Source organism: Anomaloglossus baeobatrachus, chromosome 5 (assembly GCF_048569485.1).
Source record: "Anomaloglossus baeobatrachus isolate aAnoBae1 chromosome 5, aAnoBae1.hap1, whole genome shotgun sequence".
In the NCBI taxonomy this organism is placed as follows: Eukaryota; Metazoa; Chordata; class Amphibia; order Anura; family Aromobatidae; genus Anomaloglossus; species Anomaloglossus baeobatrachus.
In genome coordinates, this window is record NC_134357.1 from 511569426 (window position 1) to 511592311 (window position 22886).

Here is a 22886-nt window from a genome sequence, read left to right on the forward strand (position 1 = left end):
TCTGTGTATGTGTATGATGTGTATCTATGTATGTCAGTGTATATGACTGCATATAGATTTATGTATATTTATGTGTTTTTGTGAATTTCTCTTTAAATATGTATGTATACGTATGCCTGTATGTGTATGTATCTGTGCATGTCTATGTGTGGATGGGGCCCACTGAAACTCTTTCGCCCAGGGCCCAAAAAAATCTGGAGCCGGCCCTGATGCAATCATATATCTAGGGTTGTGGTTAAATCCCAGTGGCTAGAAGGACCTCTGTTGATGTCATTCCCATGTAACCGACGGGGTGGGGTCTCCACCAACATAGCTGATATGTGGCTCTGCAAGTGGAGGGTAACAGCTAAATCCCAGTGGGCCATAAGACCTCTGCTGTCATGGCCATGTAACCAGAAGGGGCAGGGCCTACACCAACATAGCTGGATTTTTTCAAGTCCACGTGGTCATGGAGTTGTTTATAATAGAAGTAGGGGTTTGGGGGTAAGACCACAGGAGGGGGGGTGCAGGGAGTGGATGGGAGAAAGCATCACCACGCCCATCAATGAAGCCGATTTTATACGATTGGGCAGGGAAGAAAAATAATTTACCACTAAAATTGTTTTAGCCCTAGATTTCCAATTTTCACAAGGGGAATAGATAAAAAAAGGCCCCATAATGTGTTGCACAATTTCTCCTGAACGTGGCAATACCCCACATGTGACATGCCTCCTGTATTGTCACCCATTAGATCCACGCTCGGTTCTCTGCCGTCCCATAGACGATGAATAAGGCTATGTTCGCACGTTGCGTTTTTTACCGCGTTTCTGCAGCGTTTTTTGGCAGCAGCGTTTTTGGGCAAAAAGGCATGCGTTTTTGTTTTCCAGCAAAGTCTATGGTAAAAGCAGAAATCCTGTCTGCACTTTGCTTTTTTTTCAGCAGCGTTTAATTTGCATATTTGTGGTCAAAAACCATGCTGAAAAAGAAGCAGCATGTCAGTTGTTTTTGCCATTTCTGCAGCGTTTCCTTAACATTGGAGTCAATGAGAAATGGCAAAACGCATGTTGAAGTGAATAATCTGCGTTTAATGTGCGTTTTACATGCTTTTAACCAGCGTTTTCCAAACCAAAAACGCAGGTGCAGTAGGCAAATAAACCAGGCACAAACGTCATTACCTACATCACTTCCTTTGTACTATAAATACAGAGCTGAGTATGTTTCAGTGCCTGCTACTATTGTGATTTCTCATAATAGATAAACTTTGATCTACTGAAATTTATAATGGCTTGGTTCCAGCGAATGAAGATCGATGTTGCAAAATTAATTGCTATGGTAAGTAGCTGATTTATTTTTCATTATTTTGCTTAAAAAATTTGATAATGATAATGCCAAGCTTTATAATCTTAGAAATTTAGGAATCACTTCTTTACTAATTTGTAAAATTATGTTACAGGTTGAATCCATGCCATGCCTTTGGGATCCCACATGCCCTGACTACATGCAAAAAAACAAGAGGATGGACTGTTGGGGAACAATCTGTGCTGAACTGTTCCCACAATGGCATGAGGCTGATGCAGCCTTACAACATAAAATTGGTATATTTCTTGTTTAAATTAGTTGTTTTTATACTGTTACTATACTTATTAAAATTAATTTAAGTTTTGTTTTTTTTTTTTTCATTGCACAATTAAAATAGAGCTTGATGTGCGGAAAAGGTGGCGTTCAGTTAAGGACAGATTTCACAAGATAAGGAATGAGGGCATGAAAAGTGGCAGTTCCCCTAAAAAAACAAATTTCATCTATTATGATGAGCTGTCATTCCTCTGCACAAGTCGGAAAACTAGAGAGTAAGTATTCATGTAACAGTATGTTAAAATTGTTTTATGACAATAATGTTATTATCACAATAAATTACATTGTATTTAATTGTTTTTTATTTTTTCTTTCACCTCAACAGAACTTCAGGAAATGTAGCAGCACAAACACCTGTTGATGATGAAGAGGGGCAAGAGAGCCTTCATCAACCACACCAGGAAGGGCCATCAGCCAATATAGATCAATTTTCATCTGAACATGAAGGGGATCTAGAAAGTGGTACTGTTCAAGATAAATCACCACCTAGACCTACAATAATTACCTCAGGTCCCACAAAATATATTAAGCCAAAAAACAAAAAAAAAACCACCAAAAATATCCAATTAGAGGAGGACGTTATTTGTAACGAAACCTTAAAATTATTGAATACTAGTGCCAAAGAAGATGACATTGATCATTTTGGCATTAGTATAGCAGGTAGAATCCGAAAAATTAAAGATGAGAAGAAAAAAAATACATGCATGACAGCCATATGTGGGATGCTGAGTTGCTATGAGGAAGAGGGTAGTTTCCCTTCCTCTGGCGCAATTATTTCTAAAATTGAACAAATTTTTGATGACGTCAAAAACCCACCAGCCCAAAAGAATACAGCTACTATTGCCCATAACCCAATCTACATACAAAAACCTTATTCTCTAAATACAAATACATATAATCAAAATGTGCCCCAACAATATTTGCATCCTGGCATCCAAACTCAAAAACCACAATCTAGCCAAATGAATATACAACCCCCGTTAAATGTTAATTTGCATTCCCAACAACCACCACAAGGATATTTCAGCAGGCAATTATTTTCTGAACCATAATGTCATAATGATCTAATCTTATGTGTATGTTTATAAAAAATTATGTATTTTTCCTAAATATCAATTATATGTTGCACATATGTTTAAATGTGCATAAAAATGGCTTTATGACGTAAATAAAGCTTTGAAAATAAATTATTTTATTTGTGACATCAAAATCTGTGTTTGTATATTTTAGTTTTGCAACATATGAAGTGTTTTCATGTTCAATCTTGATGATTTTAGAGTTATCATTGCGTCAGGAAGTGACATCATAACAAATTAACATAAACAAGACAGGAAAGGCAGACATTTTTGTATTTGAATCATTTAACTTTATTTTTGAGTTCAATGACATGACAAACGCATATGCGTTTTTAATAAGAAAAACGCATGTAAAAAGCGCTAAAAACGCAATAAAAACGCTACAAAAACGCATGCGTTTTTAGCGCTAAAAAATGGTCAAAAGCCATTTGGTCAAAAACCAAGGGAAGGAAAACGTGCAGAATAAACTGCAGGTACACCAACGCAACGTGCGCACATAGCCTAAGAGAGAAGCCCACACATCTCCTGGGAAAACCTTTCTCCGTATTGTATATGCCGGACTTGTTTCTTCAGACATTTATAATTGCTGCTGTTATAATTAATGTCTCCTGTAAATCCCCCTCATAGTCGATCCCCATGACCTTCCAAGTGTCATCACTAGTTATCCATATTTCTGGAGTCCCTGTGCTTTGAGCAGCTCCTGTACTGTCTCCCGCACCACGGCGGCAGCATAATCTGGATCATTGTGAGAGGTAGAGCGCTCCATTAATCACCCATTTCCCCACTCGTGACATGATGGCCTCTGGTTCTGCCAGCTATATCGGCCTGTGTGAAATCCACAGTATTACTGTGTATTAGACCAGCGATTAACACCTTATCAGCATATGATGTAATTGTGCGTCACTATTGTGAAGGAGTTCCCACAAACTGAAGTACAGCTACTAGTGATGGGCCATCCCCCTGATGTTCGGGATCGAGGAGACTCGCCCAATCGTTTTGTAAAGATCGAGATCAGGATCGAGATAACACGATCTTGTGTCTGATCACCGATCTTGGACTTTACAGTTATGGGATGTAGCAGGGGGGGCTGTAAAATAAAGACTACAGTTAAAAATAAACATTGTCATTATACTTACAGGTCCTGTGACGCGTCCTGCTGACTCTTTTCCAGCTGCTTCTGCTTCCGAGTCCGATCATCGCTGTGCCCTCCCGGTAATCAGCACTGACTAAAGGACCTTCCGTGACTTCATAGCCATGTGACCAGTCAGGTGTGAATGTTGTATTACCTCATTGGCTACAGACTGGTCACATGGCTATGACATGATGCAAGGTCTTGTAGTATCAGTGGATAGGGATGGGCGAGCATGCTCGCCCAAGCATCTCAGTATTCAGTATACTTGGCGAGTGCCGAGTACCGGTGAGATGCTCGAGCACATGCTCCCCCTCCCTGCATGTTGGCAATCTTTAGTGAGTCAGCCCACATGCAGGGATTGGCTTCCACACACTGTAATGCCACAGCAGGTGAATAGCGGCGGCGGGAATCAGGTGATCGGAGATCATCATTGCTATAGTAACCCGCTCATTGGGTTACTACGGCAACGGTGGCAGCGGTGACGTCACCGCTTACCAACCCGCAGCCTCTGCTCACTCATTGAGTGATTAGACAGCACAGGGAGCAGAAACGTTCTTCCTCCCCCGTGCTCTCTGATATAGCAGAGCTAGATTGGTGGAAGAAGACAGAAGACCAGGATCGTTGAGGGGTGAGAGGGAGTAATAAAGATGGAGTCCCTAAATGTGTCTGTGTATTTATTTCTAATAAAGTATTTTTTCTCTGAGTGGTGTCTTTTTTTAATCCTTTATTGGAGATTCTTAATGGCCGGGTCAAACTTGGCCTGATATTAAGAATCTCTGGCCTATTACCAGCTGGAAAAACAAAGCTAGTATTAACCACTTACTAGGGCCACTGGAAGAGTTGTATACAGCACCAGAAGATGGCGCTTCTATGAAAGCACCATTTTCTGGGGCGGCTACGGACTGCAATTCGCAGCCGGGGGGGGCAGAAAGCTTGGGCCACCCTGTGCTGCAGATTCCAATCCCCAGCTCCCTAGTCGTACCTGACTACACAAAAATTGGGTGAAGCCCACATCGTTTTTTTTTTAATTATTTCATGAAATTTATGAAATAATTAAAAAAAGGGCTTCCCTATATTTCTGTTCCCAGCCGAGTACAAATAGGCATCTGGAGGTTGGGTGCAGCCGGTACCTGCCTGCTGTACCTGGCTAGCATACAAAAATTGGGTGAAGCCAACATCATTTTTTTTTTTTTTTTTGGCAAAAAGTTAAAAAAAAAAAAAGAAGGGCTACCAATAGAAAATGCAGTGGGAGCCCACGCATGTTTTTACATTTTTTTAAATAACTAAAAAAAAAGTACTTCCCCGTATTTTGATTGCCAGCCAAGGTTAAGCCAGGCAGACGGGGGTGGCATCACCTAGCTGTCTGCTTTATGTGCGCTGAGAATAAAAATAACGCGGAGCCCTACTTTATTTTTTTTCAAATAATTTATTTATTTTTATACAACTATATATTGTGTGTATATACAGTACAGAACAAAAGTTTGGACACACCTTCTCTTTCAAAGAGTTTTCTTTATTCTCATGACTCTGAAAATTGTAGATTCACATTGAAGGCATCAAAACTATGAATTAACATATGTGGAATGAAATACTTAACAAAAAAGTATGAAACAACTGAAAATATGTCTTATATTCTAGGTTCTTCAAAGTAGCCACCTTTTGCTTTGATTACTGCTTTGCACACTCTTGGCATTCTCTTGATGAGCTTCAAGAGGTAGTCACCGGAAATGGTTTTCACTTCACAGGTGTGCCCTGTCAGGTTTAATAAGTGGGATTTCGTACCTTATAAATGGGGTTGGGACCATCAGATGTGTTGTGCAGAAGTCTGGTGGACACACAGCTGATAGTCCTACTGAATAGACTGTTAGCTGATTTTTTTTCTTCCCATAATACAAATTCTAAGTAAAGAAAAACGAGTGGCCATCATTACTTTATGAAATGAAGGTCAGTCAGTCTGACAAATTGGGAAAACCTTGAAAGTGCCCTCAAGTGCAGTGGCAAAAACCATCAAACGCTATGAAGAAACTGACTCACATGAGGACCGCCCCAGGGAAGGAAGACCAAGAGTCACCTCTGCTGCTGAGGACAAGTTTATCTGAGTCACCAGCCTCAGAAATCACAGGTTAACAGCAGCTCAGATTAGAGACCAGGTCAATGCCACACAGAGTTCTAGCAGCAGACACATCTCTAGAGCATCTATTAAGAGAAGACTTTGTGCAGCAGGCCTTCATGGTAAAATAGCTGCTAGGAGCCAACTGCTAAGGACAGGCAACAAGCAGAAGAGACTTGTTTGGGCTAAAGAACACAAGGAATGGACATTAGACCAATGGAAATCTCTGCTTTGGTCTGATGAGCCCAAATTTGAGATCTTTGGATCCAACCACCGTGTCTTTATGCGATGCAGAAAAGGTGAACGGATGGACTCTACATGCCTGGTTCCGACCGTGCAACATGGAGGAGGAGGTGTGATGGTGTGGGGGTGCTTTGCTGGTGACACTGTTGGGGATTTATTAAAAATTGAAGGCATACTGAATCAGCATGACTACCACAGCATCTTGCAGCGGCATGCTATTCCATCTGATTTGCGTTTAGTTGGACCATCATTTATTTTTAAACAGGACAATGACCCCAAACACACCTCCAGGCTTTGTAAGGGCTATTTGACTAAGCAGGAGAGTGATGGGGTGCTACGCCAGATGACCTGGCCTCCACAGTCAGCAGACCTGAACCCAATCGAGATGGTTTGGGGTGAGCTGGACCGCAGAGTGAAGGCAAAAGGGTCAACAAGTGCTAAGCATCTCTGGGAACTCCTTCAAGACTGTTGGAAGACCATTTCCGGTGACTACTTTTTGAAGCTCATCAAGAGAATGCCAAGAGTGTGCAAAGCAGTAATCAAAGCAAAAGGTGGCTACTTTGAAGTACCTAGAATATAAGACATATTTTCAGTTGTTTCACACTTTTTTTGTTAAGTATTTCATTCAAATAAACCCATAAAACATCATTTTATTGGTAAGCTAAAACATCAAAAATACACACAATGTAGAACCTAAAGTGCACAGGTGGAGAAGGGAGGAGGGTAAAGAATAAAAACCCTAAAAATAAACCTCCCTCCTGTCCACTACTTCAGCGGGGGTTGGCACCCTAAAAACACGATATGGCGCCCCCACTCACCGTCGGCTATCCTTGACCTGCCCTAAATCACCCTACCGGCAGGTATGAAAAGGTGCTCAAAAAACAAATAAAGTGCAAGAGTGCGGATAGCCAGTGAGGTATAAAAAGAGGATCATGTATATCAAATTGCCTCGTGCCTTATCTGCTTATCTTGACATCTGTCTGTCACGCTGATTATCAGGCCTCCTGATGACCCTGGAGGGAGAAACGCGTTGAGGCAACCAGAGGCGACAATTGGATCATGTATCAGTGATGAGTACACCCTATTTTCAGTACCCTGCATTCTGATTAAGCACAGGCACTTTATGATTTAAATGCTGCTGTAAATTATTATTGCATCCCAGTATAGGTGCCCTCTTATTGTTATACATTTATCACTATGCACTTTAGGTTCACAGCACAGGCACCTTATATATGTATTTGTATTATCTGACAGGGTACAATAGGGACTCATTTAGGGGTAGCCATCGTGGTGTGGGGGCGCCATATTGTATCGTTTGTCTAGGGTGCCGACCCCCGCTTGAGGTAGGGAGTGGTCAGGAGACAGTTATTAGGGTCCCCTTCTTTTTGACGTACTCCCACCTAACCTCTGCTAAAAGCCATACCCACCTCACCTATCCATCAATGTGAGGCATTTTGGGCACGAGGCAATTTGATATACATGATCCTCTTTTTATACCTCACTGGCTATCCGCACTCTTGCACTTTATTTGTTTTTTGAGCACCTTTTCATACCTGCCGGTAGGGTGACTTAGGGCAGGTCAAGGATAGCCGACGGTGAGTGGGGGTGCCATATCGTGTTTTTAGGGTGCCAACCCCCGCGTGAGGTAGTGGACAGGAGGGAGGTTTATTTTTAGGGTTTTTATTCTTTACCCTCCTCCCTTCTCCACCTGTGCACTTTAGGTTCTACATTGTGTGTATTTTTGATGTTTTAGCTTACCAATAAAATGATGTTTTAAGGGTTTATTTATATAAATTGTTTCTTCAAACCTTCCCTTCACTTTAATATAAGTATTTCATTCCACATGTGTCAATTCATAGTTTTGATGCCTTCAATGTGAATCTACAATTTTCAGAGTCATGAAAATAAAGAACACTCTTTAAATGAGAAAGTGTGTCCAAACGTTTGGTCTGTACTGTGTATGTGTATATATATATATATATATACCGTATTTTTCGGACCATAAGACGCACTTTTTTTCCCCCAAATGTTGGGGGAAAGTTGGGGGTGCGTCTTATGGTCTGACTGTGGCTGCGGGGAATGAGGTGCTGCGGTGGAGCGGGTCATCGGGGGCACGAGCAGGCTGTAGCAGCCTGCTGTGACCACGTGTGCCCGCTCATTACATATGCACGCCCATCCTCCCGCCCATTTCTCAGCGCAGAAGCCGGCGCTGACAGGTGGGCGGGAGGACGAGCGGGGACGCGCGCATAGTAAATAGCCGGTCCACATGATCACCCCTGGCAATTACAGCCTGGAGGGATCATGTGCGGCTGTATTCACTGCTCCCCGCGCGTCATTATCAGCGCGGGGTGCAGTGAATCAGTACACTCACCCGTCCCCGTGTGTGGAGCCGTCTCCCTGCAGCACGCGATGTCTTCCTGTCTGTGCCGGTTAGCTGATCTGTGCCGGTCAGCTGATCGGCACAGACTGGAAGACATCGCGTGCTGCAGGGGAACGGCTCCACACACACACACACACACAGGTCAGTGGTGCAGAGAGGAAGATGATCGGTACTGGAGGGACTGAGGAAAAGGTGAGTATAAACGTTTGTTTTTTTTTCTCTGTGCTATAGGATACAGGCCATATACCAGGATGGTATATGAGCACGATGGGGGCATATAGCAGGATGGGAGTATATGAGCAGGAGGGATGGGGGGTATATGAACAGGATGGAAGTATATGAACAGAATGGGGGTATATGAACAGGATGGGGGTATATGAACAGGATGGGGGTATATGAACAGGATGGGGGTATATGAACAGGATGGGGGTATATGAACAGGATGGGAGTATATGAACAGGATGGGGGCATATAGCAGGATGGGAGTATATGAACAGGATGGGGGTATATGAACAGGATGGGGGTATATGAACAGGATCGGGGTATATGAACAGGATGGGGGTATATGAACAGGATGGGAGTATATGAGCAGGATGGGAGTATATGAATAGGATGGGGGAATATGAGCAGGATGCTGGTATATAAGCAGGATGGGGGTATATGAGCAGGATGGGGGTTTATAGCAGGATCATATACAAGGCAGGAGGATCATTACCAGGATGGGGTACCTTAGTAGAGAATTTGGGTACATTACCCCCATAACAGTGTCTGCAGCAAATCCTCGCCCCATAACAGAGTGTCATGACCACATTTTTTTGCTTAAAGTTTTATTTTCCTATTTTCCTCCTCTAAAACCAGGGTGCGTCTTATAGTCCGGTGCGTCTTATAGTCCGAAAAATACGGTATATATATATATATATATATATATATATCATATATATATAGCTCTGGCAAAAATTAAGAGGCTACTGCAAAATTTTCAGATTTTCCAATTTTTCTCTTTATATTTCTGAAAATTTGTATATTATTCCTTTATTCTATAAACTACTGACAACATCCCTCCGAATTTCCAAGCAATAAATGTTGTATTTATTTTCTGAAAATACTAGTTTATAGAATAAAAGAGCAAGAGTATATAATATATATATATATATATATATATATATATATATATATATATATATATATATATACAGTGATATACAGTGCTGGCCAAAAGTATTGGCACCCCTGCAATTCTGTCAGATAATACTCAGTTTCTTCCTGAAAATGATTGCAATCACAAATTCTTTGGTATTATTATCTTCATTTATTTTGCTTGCAATGAAAAAACACAAAAGAGAATGAAACAAAAATCAAATCATTGATCATTTCACACAAAACTCCAAAAATGGGCCAGACAAAAGCATTCGCACCCTTAGCCTAATACTTGGTTGCACAACCTTTAGACAAAATAACTGCGAACAACCGCTTCCGGTAACCATCAATGAGTTTCTTACAATGCTCTGCTGGAATTTTAGACCATTCTTCTTTGGCAAACTGCTCCAGGTCCCTGGGATTTGAAGGGGGCCTTCTCCAAACTGCCATTTTGAGATCTCTCCACAGGTGTTCTATGGGGTTCAGGTCTGGACTCATTGCTGGCAACTTTAGTAGTCTCCAGTGCTTTCTCTCAAACCATTTTCTAGTGCTTTTTGAAGTGTGTTTTGGGTCATTGTCCTGCTGGAAGACCCATGACCTCTGAGGGAGACCCAGCTTTCTCACACTGGGCCCTACATTATGCTGCAAAATTTGTTGGTAGTCTTCAGACTTCATAATGCCATGCACATGGTCAAGCAGTCCAGTGCCAGAGGCAGCAAAGCAACCCTAAAAGATCAGGGAACCTCCACCATGTTTGACTGTAGGGACCGTGTTCTTTTCTTTGAATGCCTCTTTTTTTTCCTGTAAACTCTATGTTGATGGCTTTTCCCAAAAATCTCTACTTTTGTCTCATCTGACCAGAGAACATTCTTCCAAAACTTTTTAGGCTTTCTCAGGTAAGTTTTGGTCAACTCCAGCCTAGCTTATGTCTCGGGGTAAGAAGCGGGGTCTTCCTGGGTATCCTACCATACAGTCCCTTTTCATTCAGATGCCGACGGATAGTACGGGTTGACACTGTTGTACCCTCGGACTGCAGGGCAGCTTGAACTTGTTTGGATGTTAGTCGAGGTTCTTTATCCACCATCCGCACAATCTTGCGTTGAAATCTCTCGTCAATTTTTCTTTTCCTTCCACATCTAGGGAGGTTAGCCACAGTGCCATGGGCTTTACACTTCTTGATGACACTGCGCACCGTAGACACAGAAACTTTCAGGTCTTTGGAGATGGACTTGTAGCCTTGAGATTGCTCATGCTTCATCATAATTTGGATTCTCAAGTCCTCAGACAGTTCTTTGGTCTTCTTTCTTTTCTCCATGCTCAATGTGGTACACACAAGGACACAGGACAGAGGTTGAGTCAACTTTAATCCATGTCAACTGGCTGTAAGTGTGATTTAGTGATTGCCAACACCTGTTAGGTGCCACAGGTAAGTTACAGGGGCTGTTATTACACAAATTACAGAAGCATCACAGGATTTTTCAAACAGTGCCAATACTTTTGTCCACTCCCTTTTTTATGTTTGGTGTGGAATTATATGCAATTTGGCTTTCCGACAATTTTTTTTTTTTTTTTTTTCATTGAAGACAAATTAAATGAAGATAATAATACCAACGAATTAGTGATTGCAATCATTTTCAGGAAGGAACTGAGTATTCTCTGACAGAATTGCAGGAGTGCCAATACTTTTGGCCAGCACTGTATGTATATATATATATATATATATATATATATATATATATATATATATATGGTATACATAAAATGTAGACAATATATAGTTGTATACAAATAGATAAATTATTTACGCTCCATGATATTTTTGATTTGTCAGCGCAGAGAAAGCAGACGGCTACGGGCTGCCACCCCCATCTGCCTGGCTTTACCTGACTTGATATACAGGGAAGCCTACTAATTTATTTTTAATTATTTAAAAAAATGCATGGGTTCCTGCTATATTTTGATTGCCACTCAGGTAAAGCCAGGCAGCAGGGGGCTGGGATTCTTGGCAGCCCGCAGCCACCCCTGGAAATGGCGCATTGTTTCTTAGCACCTTTTCCAGTCGCGTTACCTGGCTCTACCACCAAATTCATGGTGTCACGCCAAATTAGACATGGCCACCATTAATTTCTAGTAAACAGTAAAAAAACACAACAGAGATTTTCTTTTATATTAGAAATAAAAGAAAAAAAACATTTAGAGACTCCATCTTTATTATAAAAACAATCCTTAGTCCGACATAATCCACAGGTAGAGCATTGACAGCTCTACTTCATCACTGTGCACAGACACAGTCTATACAAAGTGAGAAGCACAGAGAGTCATGTCAGCTCTGCTACATCGCTCTGTACAGAGCGATTAAGCAGACTGACAATGAGGGTATGATTGCATTTGTGTTTCGCATTTCATCACCCCGCACCTGACGCTCTCAGGATAGGAGCACTTCAGCTGCATGGAAACACATGCAGCTGACCCGCTGCTGTCGGGAGATTGTGCGGTGCGCCGTGATGCGATGTGAAATGACACTCGCACAGCGACAATGAAAGTTCAATTACCAGGACCTTTCATGACGTCATCATAGTCATATGACCAGTCTGTAGCCAATGAGGTAATACAACATTCACACCTGACTGGTCACATGGCTATGACGTCACGGAAGGTCCATTTCGTCAGAGGTGCTTACCGGGGGGGGCACAGCAATGATCGGACGGACGTGGAAGCAGAAGCGGCTGGGAGACAAAGTCTGCAGGACGTGTTGCGGGACCTGTAAGTATAAACATGTTTTTTAATAATGTGCTTTTTTTACAGCCCCTGGACCCGATCTGGACCCGATCAGTAACACAAGCATCCCAGGAAATCTCGTGATCGGGCTCGTGTACACGATCACTATGTGATCGGTATGATCCCAGATCTTTACAGATCGGGTTCGCCCATCACTAATAGTTACATCATGGCGATTATACAGTGAAGGGAATAATTATTTGATCCCTTGCTGACTTTGTAAGTTTGCCCTCTGCCAAAGACATGAAAAGTCTATGATTTTAATGCTAGGTTAATTTTAACAGTGAGAGAAAGAATATTAAAAATAAAAACCAGAAAATCACAAAATATAAATTATATAAATTTATTTGCATTTTGCAAAAGAGAAATAAGCATTTGATCCCTCCGGCAAACAAGACTTAATACTTGGTGCAAAACCATTGTTGGCAAGCACAGCAGTCAGATGTTTTTGTATTTGATGATGAGGTTTGCGCACATGTCAGGAGGAATTTTCCTCTTTGCAGATCATCTCTAAATCATTAAGATTTTGAGGCTGTCGCTTGGCAACTTGGAGCTTCATCTTCCTTAAGTTTTCTATGGAATTAAGGTTTTGAGACTGGCTAGGCCACTCCATGACCTCAATGTGTTTCTTTTTGAGCTCCTCCTTTGTTGCCTTGGCTGTATGTTTTGGGTCATTGTCATGCTGGAAGACCCACCGAACCACAGCACATGTAACGTCTGGAGGAATCCAATCAATCCAGGGCAGTGCAGGGAACTTGATAATCATGGAGACACAACTCTTGGTTAGTATTCCAGCAACTCGACAAAGGACTTTTAAAATCAAAAACTTTTATTCCATGAATTTAAAAATAGAGTAACATGTTCACAAATATGGAGGTACGCTTACGCGTTTTGGACTGGAGAGTCCTTACTTGTAGATTGACAATATACAAATATCCATGTACTTATATACACTTGATAGCTGAAGAGAAAGTGGGAGGGAGATGAGATGGGCGGGGGAAAAAAAAAGGAAAAAAGTTAAATTAGTAATAAACGGGGGGGGGCGTGGCCTGCTGATGGCCGAGTGAGCTGCACTTGCTGGGAGCTCTGTCCTGAACTTCCCCCATTAGCCTCTATTAGAGCACATTAACATCTCCCTGCTTATGGGCAAATCCAGGAAAGTCACCCGACACCGAGGTGAGATAAAGGAGACAGTGAGCAGCATGGATCGTTTCCTCAGCCAGAATACATCAGCAGCCGTCAGGAACACTAGATCAATGATGGCGTCTGCCTCCCTCATGGAAAACTCACAGCCCCGGGAAAGTCAAACACAGACACAGCAGGAGCTGGGGAAATCACAGCAGGACTTCTCCAGCGAGGAGGACAATGAGGGAGATCTGCCTAATCTACATGAGATAAGTAAATCTATCAAGGCTTTGCCTACAAAAAAAGATTTGGACAGATTTGCTAGCAGGCTTGAGAATACTTATAAGAAAGAGCTGCAGGCACTGAAATCTGAATTCACATACAGGGTAGAGGAAGTGGAGAAGTCCCAGGAAGCCATCACTACTGAGTTGTCCCTACAAAGGAAAATATTACTTAGCCACTCAGCAAAGATTGATGAGCTCACTTCAGGGCAAGAGGACTTAGAGAACCGCAATCGGCGAAATAATGTCCGTATCCGTGGCATCCCTGAAAGTATTGGCACGCCTGAACTGGAGACCATGGCACAGAAGCTCTTTGCTCAAATTCTGGGAGAACAAAGCTCTGGGCCGATTGAATTAGACCGCATACATAGGGCCCTGGGTCCCAAATCCCCTCCAGATTCACGTCCAAGGGACATAATATGTAGAGTCCACTTTTATAAGGTAAAGGACTCCATCATGTCCGCGGTGCGGCAGGCAGGATCCATCAACTACCAGGGGTCCCAGGTCCAGATATTACCGGATCTGGCTAGACGCACTCTGCAGCTGCGAAGAGCATTAAAACCCCTGCTCCAACACCTCCAGGACAGAAACATTCCATATAGATGGGGTTTCCCCTTCCAGCTGACAGCGCATAAGGATGGGAAATCAGCAATCTTTCGCAAACTCGGAGATCTGGCTAAGTTCTTGGGGACTTTCGAGCTTCCTATGGTAGCACTGCCGGATTGGCCCTCAGGCCCCCAACTCCCTGTGGAACCCCCAGTATGGCAGCCAGTCCGTCGCCATGGGAGACAAAGAGGTCCTGACAAGAGCAATCCGACAGGGTAGCGGTCCTGTGTAGCACCCCTGTTTCCTACTGGGGATAACCTTCATGGGCCCTTCCGGCATGATAGCCAATTATCCCTGGAGCCACAGGGGAGGGCCTTACCATGAAACTGCATCAAAGGCATCGTTGCAAGTTACTGTGATTTGTTGAAAGTCTTTCTCCTGTCACCTAATATTGCTTCTTTCCAGACTAGCATTGTGTTATTTCACAGGTGTTATCAGAGGTTCTGACATTGGGTCAAGTACTACTTAAACCTCATAGGAGGAAGCAGTAAACTGTTTGTGTTATACATCCACTTGGACCCTCCACCTGGTGGACCTGGTTTGGAGTGTCTTCCCCTAGCCTTTACTGACTGGACCCTGTGGGGCTGGACCGTCTAGAGGCGAAGATTTGGGCCTTTTGAGAAATAAGCCCGGGAGACCCATGTGATTTTCTTGTTTTTTACAATTACTAGAATCTTGTCCCTGATCTGAACACTTTGCTCACCTACCGGGAATGCTGATTGGGGTCAATGCCTAGAATAATAGCCTGTTATGATGTTTACTTTTCTTTAGATGATAAAGTTTTAGCGGGAGCATATAGTTAGTGCGCTTTATAATGATATATCATATTGTATTAGAGGCGGGGGGTAAGGAACGGACTCGCTGCCGTTCTTGGCTTCCTCTAACCCCCCTTAGTGCAAATGGCAATCCATTGCCATGGAAATTTTGCACCACTTAATACTAGGGTTCCTTACCCACCTTTTAGGTCCTTTGACCTAAACCTTGCTCTTTCTTTTCTCTGTCTTTCTTTCTTCTCTATTCTTCCCTCTCACCTGACTGGACCAGCCCCCAGATACCACATCATGCTTCCAGCTGACCTGCATTATGGATAGTGTCAAGTTTTGCTCCTTCAACGTTAAAGGTTTGAATGTCCCTGAAAAAAGAAAACAGATAGCATATTCCTGTCATAAGCAACGGGTGGCCATCTTGATGCTTCAGGAAACTCACTTTAGGTCAGATGCAATTCCTAAGTGTTCCTCGGCTTACTACCCGATTTGGCACCATAGCTCGAATCCTGATGCTAAGTCTAAGGGGGTTTCCGTGGCATTTCATAGGTCCTTCATACCAGAGGTGTTAGACTCCTGTATCGACCCCAAGGGAAGATATATTTTCTTAAAGCTTTCTTGGAAAACCAATATCTTTGTTATTGCTAACATGTACTTTCCTAACCAGGGGCAGGACAGATTCTGTGCAGACGGGAGGAAAATTCTGGAAGATTTTGCGGACTCCTCTCCGGTGATATTAGGAGGCGATTTTAATCTACCAATGAACCCGGCCCTCGATGTGTCCTCGGGTAAGTCGTCCTATCCGGCCTCAGTCATACAAAGGGTCAAAAAGCACATGCATGGTCTGAGATTGGTGGACATATGGAGGATTCTTCATCCGGACACCAAAGATTACAGCTTCTATTCCTCGGTCCATTCTGTCTATAGCAGAATTGACTCCTTCCACATTTCTCATGCCCTCCTAGACATGACAGTAGAAGCGACCATAGGTAATATAATATGGTCAGACCACGCTCCCATTTACTTATCGATTCAGTTAGGGCCTCGTGTCAAATCAAATTTCACCTGGCGACTGAATGAAAACCTATTACAGGATCAGTTATGCAAAGCGGACCTTACCCAGTCAATTCATAACTTTATTAGAGATCATGAATGTGATACCACTTCTCCTGCAATCCAGTGGGAGTCACTGAAATGTGTATTAAGGGGCATTTTGATCTCACATGGTACCCGCCTGAAAAAAGAAAGAGCCATTGAAATAACGCAGTTATCTAACCAGATTGCCTCACTAGAAAGCAAACACAAACGGGACTCATCTCCTACAACCTACGCACAACTCTCTACAACCAGACATAAATTACTAGAGGTATTAGACCAGAAATCCAGGGGCTTAAGAGAACATCTCAAAAGCCGCTTTTATCAACTGGGCAATAGAAGTGGGAAGCTTCTTGCAAGGGCCCTCCATCCCCGCTCCATGAATACTTACATCCCTTTCATAAAAGACCCAGGAAGTGATGGTCATTTGCATAGCAACCAGGACATTTTAGCAGGCTTCCGCACATACTACAAGGCGCTTTATGATATTAGGGGACAATCGGGACACATAGCGACATATGGGACTCAAGATGATGTTAAGGGTATGTGCGCACGTTGCTTTTTACCTGCTTTTTACCTGCTTTTTTGCTGCTTTTTCTTCTGCGCTGTTTAATGCCAAAATGGATGTGTTCTTCTATTCAAGCAAAGTCTATGGGAATTTGGGTTTCTTGTTCACACTATGTTGTTCAAAATGCTGCCTTTTTGTGGCAGAACTTTGGTCAAAAACTCAGCTTTGCAGTGCAAAACCCAAATGGCAAAAACAATTGACATGTTGCTTCTTTGAAAAGCTGAGTTTTTGACCAAAGTTCTGCCACAAAAAGGCAGCATTTTGAACAACATAGTGTGAACAAGAAACCCAAATTCCCATAGACTTTGCTTGAATAGAAGAACACATCCATTTTGGCATTAAACAGCGCAGAAGAAAAAGCAGCAAAAAAGCAGGTAAAAAGCAGGTAAAAAGCAACGTGCGCACATACCCTAAAGCTTACCTGAAATCCCATAATCTCCCTTCCATCTCAAATGATACCTTACTGGAGCTGGAAGAGGACTTCTCCCTGGAGGAGGTCAATGCGGTAGTCTCAGATTTGAAGTCAGGGAAAAGCCCAGGTCCAGACGGGTTCTCAGCGGGTTTCTATAAACAATTTTCAGAACTTCTAAATCCTCTGTTCCTATCGGTCTGTAGATATATATCTGCAGGGGGTGCGTTCCCTCCCCAGGCGTTGATGGCCCACATCACAGTTATACCAAAACCAGGGAAGGACGCATCTCTTTGCTGCAACTATAGACCGATCTCGCTCATAAATCTAGATATCAAGCTTTATTCTAAAATGATATCAAATAGGTTACGAGACCTTCTTCCCAGACTGGTAAATCCAGACCAGGTGGGTTTCGTGCCCAGAAGAGAAGCCAGGGACAACACCCTGAGGACCATCTCCCTGATTGACGGCGCAAGACGTCACAGGATCCCCATGTGCATCCTGTCGGTAGATGCAGAGAAGGCGTTTGACAGGGTGCACTGGGGTTTCATGTTTCAGGTCCTTAAAAACATAGGGTTGGGAGAGCACATGATGAACAGAGTTACAGCACTCTACTCTTCGCCCACAGCACAAATCAAAATAAATGGCTCCCTCTCAGATTCCTTTACAATATGTAATGGAACAAGACAAGGGTGCCCCCTTTCCCCATTATAATATATATTCTGACCATGGAACATCTGGCGGTGGCATTGAGGAGCAATATATCAATTAAAGGGGTTACATTTCACAAACAGGACCATAAATTAGCTTTATTCGCAGATGATCTGCTCCTGTACGTTACCTCTCCACTCATTAGTCTACCCAACATAATGGCTGAATTGCGGAGGTTCGGATCTCTGAGTAATTTTAAAATAAATACTCATAAATCCGAAATACTGAATATATCTCTTCCTCCAATGCTGGTGACTCAGCTCAAAGCCTCTCTCCCCTTCAAATGGCAGGTGGATTCATTGACATACCTAGGAATTAAACTGACGGCAGATCCCCTTGACCTCTTTAAATCAAATCACCGCCACATTTCCAGGAAGTTAGAATTAGACCTCAATAACTGGAACAAACTCCAGCTTTCATGGTTTGGGAGGATAAATGCGATCAAAATGGACCTGTTACCGAAGCTGCTTTATTACTTCCAAACCATCCCCTTAGTATTGCCGGCCTCTTTTTTCTCACGTCTGAAATCTAGCATAACCAAATTTGTCTGGGCACATAAACGCCCACGTATTTCCCACAAAATATTGAGTAGATCAAGGGATATGGGAGGAACTGGACTCCCTAATCTCCTTGTGTATAGCTACGCCTCTTTAGGGACGTGCGTTCTGGATCTATTTAACTCAGGTGAAACGAAAAGATGGGTGGAAGCCGAAAGCGCGCAATCTGATGTTGATCCGAAGGTAGTTATTTGGACCAGAGCACCACCCAGCTCCAGCTCTATCACAGTACCCTTTATCACAAAGCAATTGCGGAATTTTATGTCCCGAGGTAATAAATATCTTGACTTGTCCTCCATTCCAGGCCCATTGACACCGGTCCATAGTAATTCAGATTTTCAGGCGGGTTTCCATAGATCAACATTCCTCCATAAAAGGAAGAGTGACCATCCTATTATTCGTGACTTTATCTCAGACACAGGTATTACACCCCTAGATAATTACTCTTCAGATATCAACAAATCTCAAGATATGTGGTTCTTCTTCGAACAGCTGAAAAGTTTTATAGTGTCTATGGCTAGGAGGGTAGACATCTATAGGGCACTCACACCCTTTGAGGCCCTTTGCCTAGAGAAGGATCCTCCAGGCCATACCATTTCGACCTTGTATGACTTGTTTCTCAGATGCAGAGGTGCGAGGGACGGCTTGCCTGGGTACTTTGGGAAATGGGAGAGAGAGTGGGGGAGGTCATTCTCGGCTGAGGAGTGGACCAAAATCCTTCTCTTTATTGGTAAAACTTCGCTGAATGTGATATCACAGGAAAGGTGCTACAAGATCCTATCTAGGTGGTATAGGTGTCCTGTGAGTATCCATGCTGCCTTTCCATCAGCCTCTGATGTGTGCTGGAGATGCCAAAAGGAGAGGGGAACCCTCACTCATATCTGGTGGTCATGTCCCCCGGTGAGATCATTCTGGGAGAGCATTTTCCAGTTACTCAATAAACTCTCCTTGAGGCAGATCCGGCCCACAAAAGAGTTAGCTCTCCTGTCCCTCGGGAATGTTTCTGCTTCAGGGTTTAGGAAAGGTTTATTAAGACATTTTTTAACAGGTGCCAGAAACCTAATTCCAAGATATTGGAAGCAAACTAGAATCCCATCACGGGATGAATTCATAGCAGAGTGCAACGAGATCTTCAGGATGGAGACCTTGATAGGTCAGACACTCGGCAACAAGGACAAAGTTGATGCTACGTGGGCCCCGTGGATCATGTTCAGGGACTCACCGGATATGGGTCTATGGATTCACGGGGGGGCAGGTATGTAGGTAATTTTCCATTCTCTTATTTCTGTACCTAGAAGGTTAGCCTTGAAAATGTGGTTTCGATGTAGGAGGGCGCGTCCACTCGGGTGGGAACTCTTTGTACCCTTCCCCTTTCATCTTACTTTCCCACGTTTCTGTTGTCTTTACTGTCTCTAAATTCTTCTTCCACCTCCTCTTCTTTATCTCTTTTTTTTCAACTTGTTCTTCCTATTTCAAACACATACGAATTGTACTTGTTATTTTTGGTCGCCAGTGGCGCAGGTGTAGTCAAAGAACTGTTGTGTTTTTAGCAGCTAGCTTGGATATATACCCTCAGCCTGCGCGCTGTGCAATTGTTTGATTATCTTCTTCTATTCGAATAAACTTTGATTTGAACAAATTAGTAATAAACCACACAATTTCAAACCACAACGATAACCACCAGAAATAGACAGCCAGCTTGAATTTTTTTGATCACATGAAAAACGTAAAGTGTGATCACTGGGTGATAGAATGTTGGCAATTGTAGTTCCTTTTTTAGGGATAAAATTGCAGCCTTTATCAAGTATAATACTAACCAAGAGTTGGGCCTGCCCATGTGCCTTCTTGAGCATTGGGACTTTGCGGATTTTAATCCATTATGGCGTAATGTGTTATTAATGGTTTTCTTGGTGACAGTGGTCCCAGCTGCCTTGAGATCATTAACAAGTTACCCCCGTGTAGTTTTAGGCTGATCTCTCGCCTTCCTCATGATCCTGGATACCCCACGAGGTGAGATTTTACATGGAGCCCCAGATCGATGTCGATTTACAGTCATTTTGAATTTCTTCAATTTTCTTACTATTGCACCAACAGTTCTCACCCAGTATCTTACTTATGGTTTTATAGCCCTTTCCAGCCTTGTGCAGGTCTATGATCTTGTCGGTGACATCCTTACAGATCACTTTGGTCTTGCTCATGTTGCAGAGGTTAAAGTCTGACTGATTAATTGAAAGCAAGAAGGCCTGTGGAGACACCATCACATGTTTCTCAACGCTGGCAGGAAACTAGCCAGGTCTTTCACCGGGAAGGAACAACCACGGGAAGGGCAGTCTCCAGTCAAGGAGACCACCTATGCCAAACGTGGTATCCATCCACAGACAGCCGTTTTGGGGTATTTGCCCCTCATCAGTGTGGAGTAGGAATCTGGCTAGTGGGAGCATTCCCTAGTAAAAGACCATGTGAGCAAGGATGGTTGACCTTAGGGAGATCAACATCCACCACTGCGGAGACACCATCATGTGTTTCTCAACGCAGTGATTCTAGAGCAATGCCCCTGGGAAATATTCAAAGCAAGAAGGCCTGCGGAGACACCATCACATGTTTCTCAATGCTGGCAGGAAACTAGCCAGGTCTTTCACCGGGAAGGAACAACCACGGGAAGGGCAGTCTCCAGTCAAGGAGACCACCTATGCCAAACATGGTATCCATCCACAGACAGCCGTTTCAGGGTATTTGCCCCTCATCAGTGTGGAGTAGGAATCTAGCTAGTGGGAGCATTGCCTAGTAAAAGACCATGTGAGCAAGGATGTTTGACCTTAGGGAGATCAACATCCACCACTGCGGAGACACCATCATGTGTTTCTCAACGCAGCGATTCTAGAGCAATGCCCCTGGGAAATATTCAAAGCAAGAAAGCCTGCGGAGACACCATCACATGTTTCTCAATGCTGGCAGGAAACTATCCAGGTCTTTCACCGGGAAGGAACAACCACGGGACGGGCAGTCTCCAGTCAAGGAGACCACCTATGCCAAACATGGTATCCATACTCCACACTGATGAGGGGCAAATACCCCGAAACGGCTGTCTGTGGATGGATACCATGTTTGGCATAGGTGGTCTCCTTAACTGGAGACTGCCCTTTCCGTGGTTGTTCTTTCCCGGTGAAAGACCTGGCTAGTTTCCTGCCAGCGTTGAGAAACATGTGATGGTGTCTCGGCAGGCCTTCTTGCTTTGAATATTTCCAAGGGGGCATTGCTCTAGAATCACTGCGTTGAGAAACACATGATGGTGTCTCCGCAGTGGTGGATGTTGATCTCCCTAAGGTCAACCATCCTTGCTCACATGACTGATTAATTGAGTTTGTGGATAGGAGTCTTTTCTACAGGTGACAATTTAAGACAGCTGTCTTTAATGCAGGTAACGAGGTAAATGCATGCATTTCCTTCATCCAGCAAAGTCTATGACATTTCTATTTTGCTGTCCATACTGGGCATCATTTGTTGGCCGCAGCTTGGTTGTGTTTTTGAAGATGCACCCAAGATGCAGCATGTCAATTATTTTTACATTGTTCCAGTGTTTTTAAGCTTTCTAGTCAATAGATTTGACTTAAAAAATGCATTGGGCAAAACACGGTAATAACGCATTGCACTTTTTTGATGCGTTTCTGCCGCAGTGTGTTTTTTTGGGACAAAAATGCTGCATCTTTGTGGTAAAAAAAAAAAAAAATATGCCGCATGTGAACATACCCTAACTGGTCTGTAGGAGCCAGAACTCTTAATGGTTGGTAGGGGATCAAATACTTATTTCTCTCTGCAAAATTCAAATAAATGTATATAGTTTATACAATGTGATTCTCTGTATTTTATTTTTGATATTCTATCTCAAACTGTTAAAATTAGCCTACCCTTAAAATTCAGTCAGTGAGCAAGCTTACAAAATCAGCAAGGGATGAAATAATTATTTCCTTCACTGTATATGCATAGGAGTATCATGGCCGCATCATAGGAGTAGGACTGGTAAGATGTTCCCTTGTGAAGGCATCTTTGTGGCGTCACCCACAAGGACATCAGACTAATCTCATCCAAGATAAAAGTGGGAAGATATACCTCTATTTCAGCTTTCGTTGTCATCCTGCCTCCACCATTATGGCCTTTTAGAGGGGTGACATAAGGTCAATGGAACCCCATTAGCTAGATGTCTGGTTCTCTAGTATTTGTTGGACAAGGGATTATTACGTACTATTCTTCTAATTTGACATTCAGTCTATACAGAGGTTTGCTTCTGTTCACCTTTTCCTGTAAT

General features: G+C 43.0%; 1 protein-coding gene and 1 long non-coding RNA gene across 2 annotated transcripts in view; one reads left to right on the forward strand and one right to left on the reverse strand.

Moving 5' to 3' along the window:
* The window catches only part of LOC142311970 (uncharacterized), a 423868-nt gene that overhangs the window by 303713 nt on the left and 97269 nt on the right, over nucleotides 1-22886 (reverse strand).
* On the forward strand, nucleotides 1234-1810 carry LOC142312010 (uncharacterized). The gene is made up of 3 exons (XR_012754321.1): nucleotides 1234-1311; nucleotides 1433-1574; nucleotides 1676-1810. It is a non-coding gene; the product is annotated as an uncharacterized LOC142312010 (long non-coding RNA).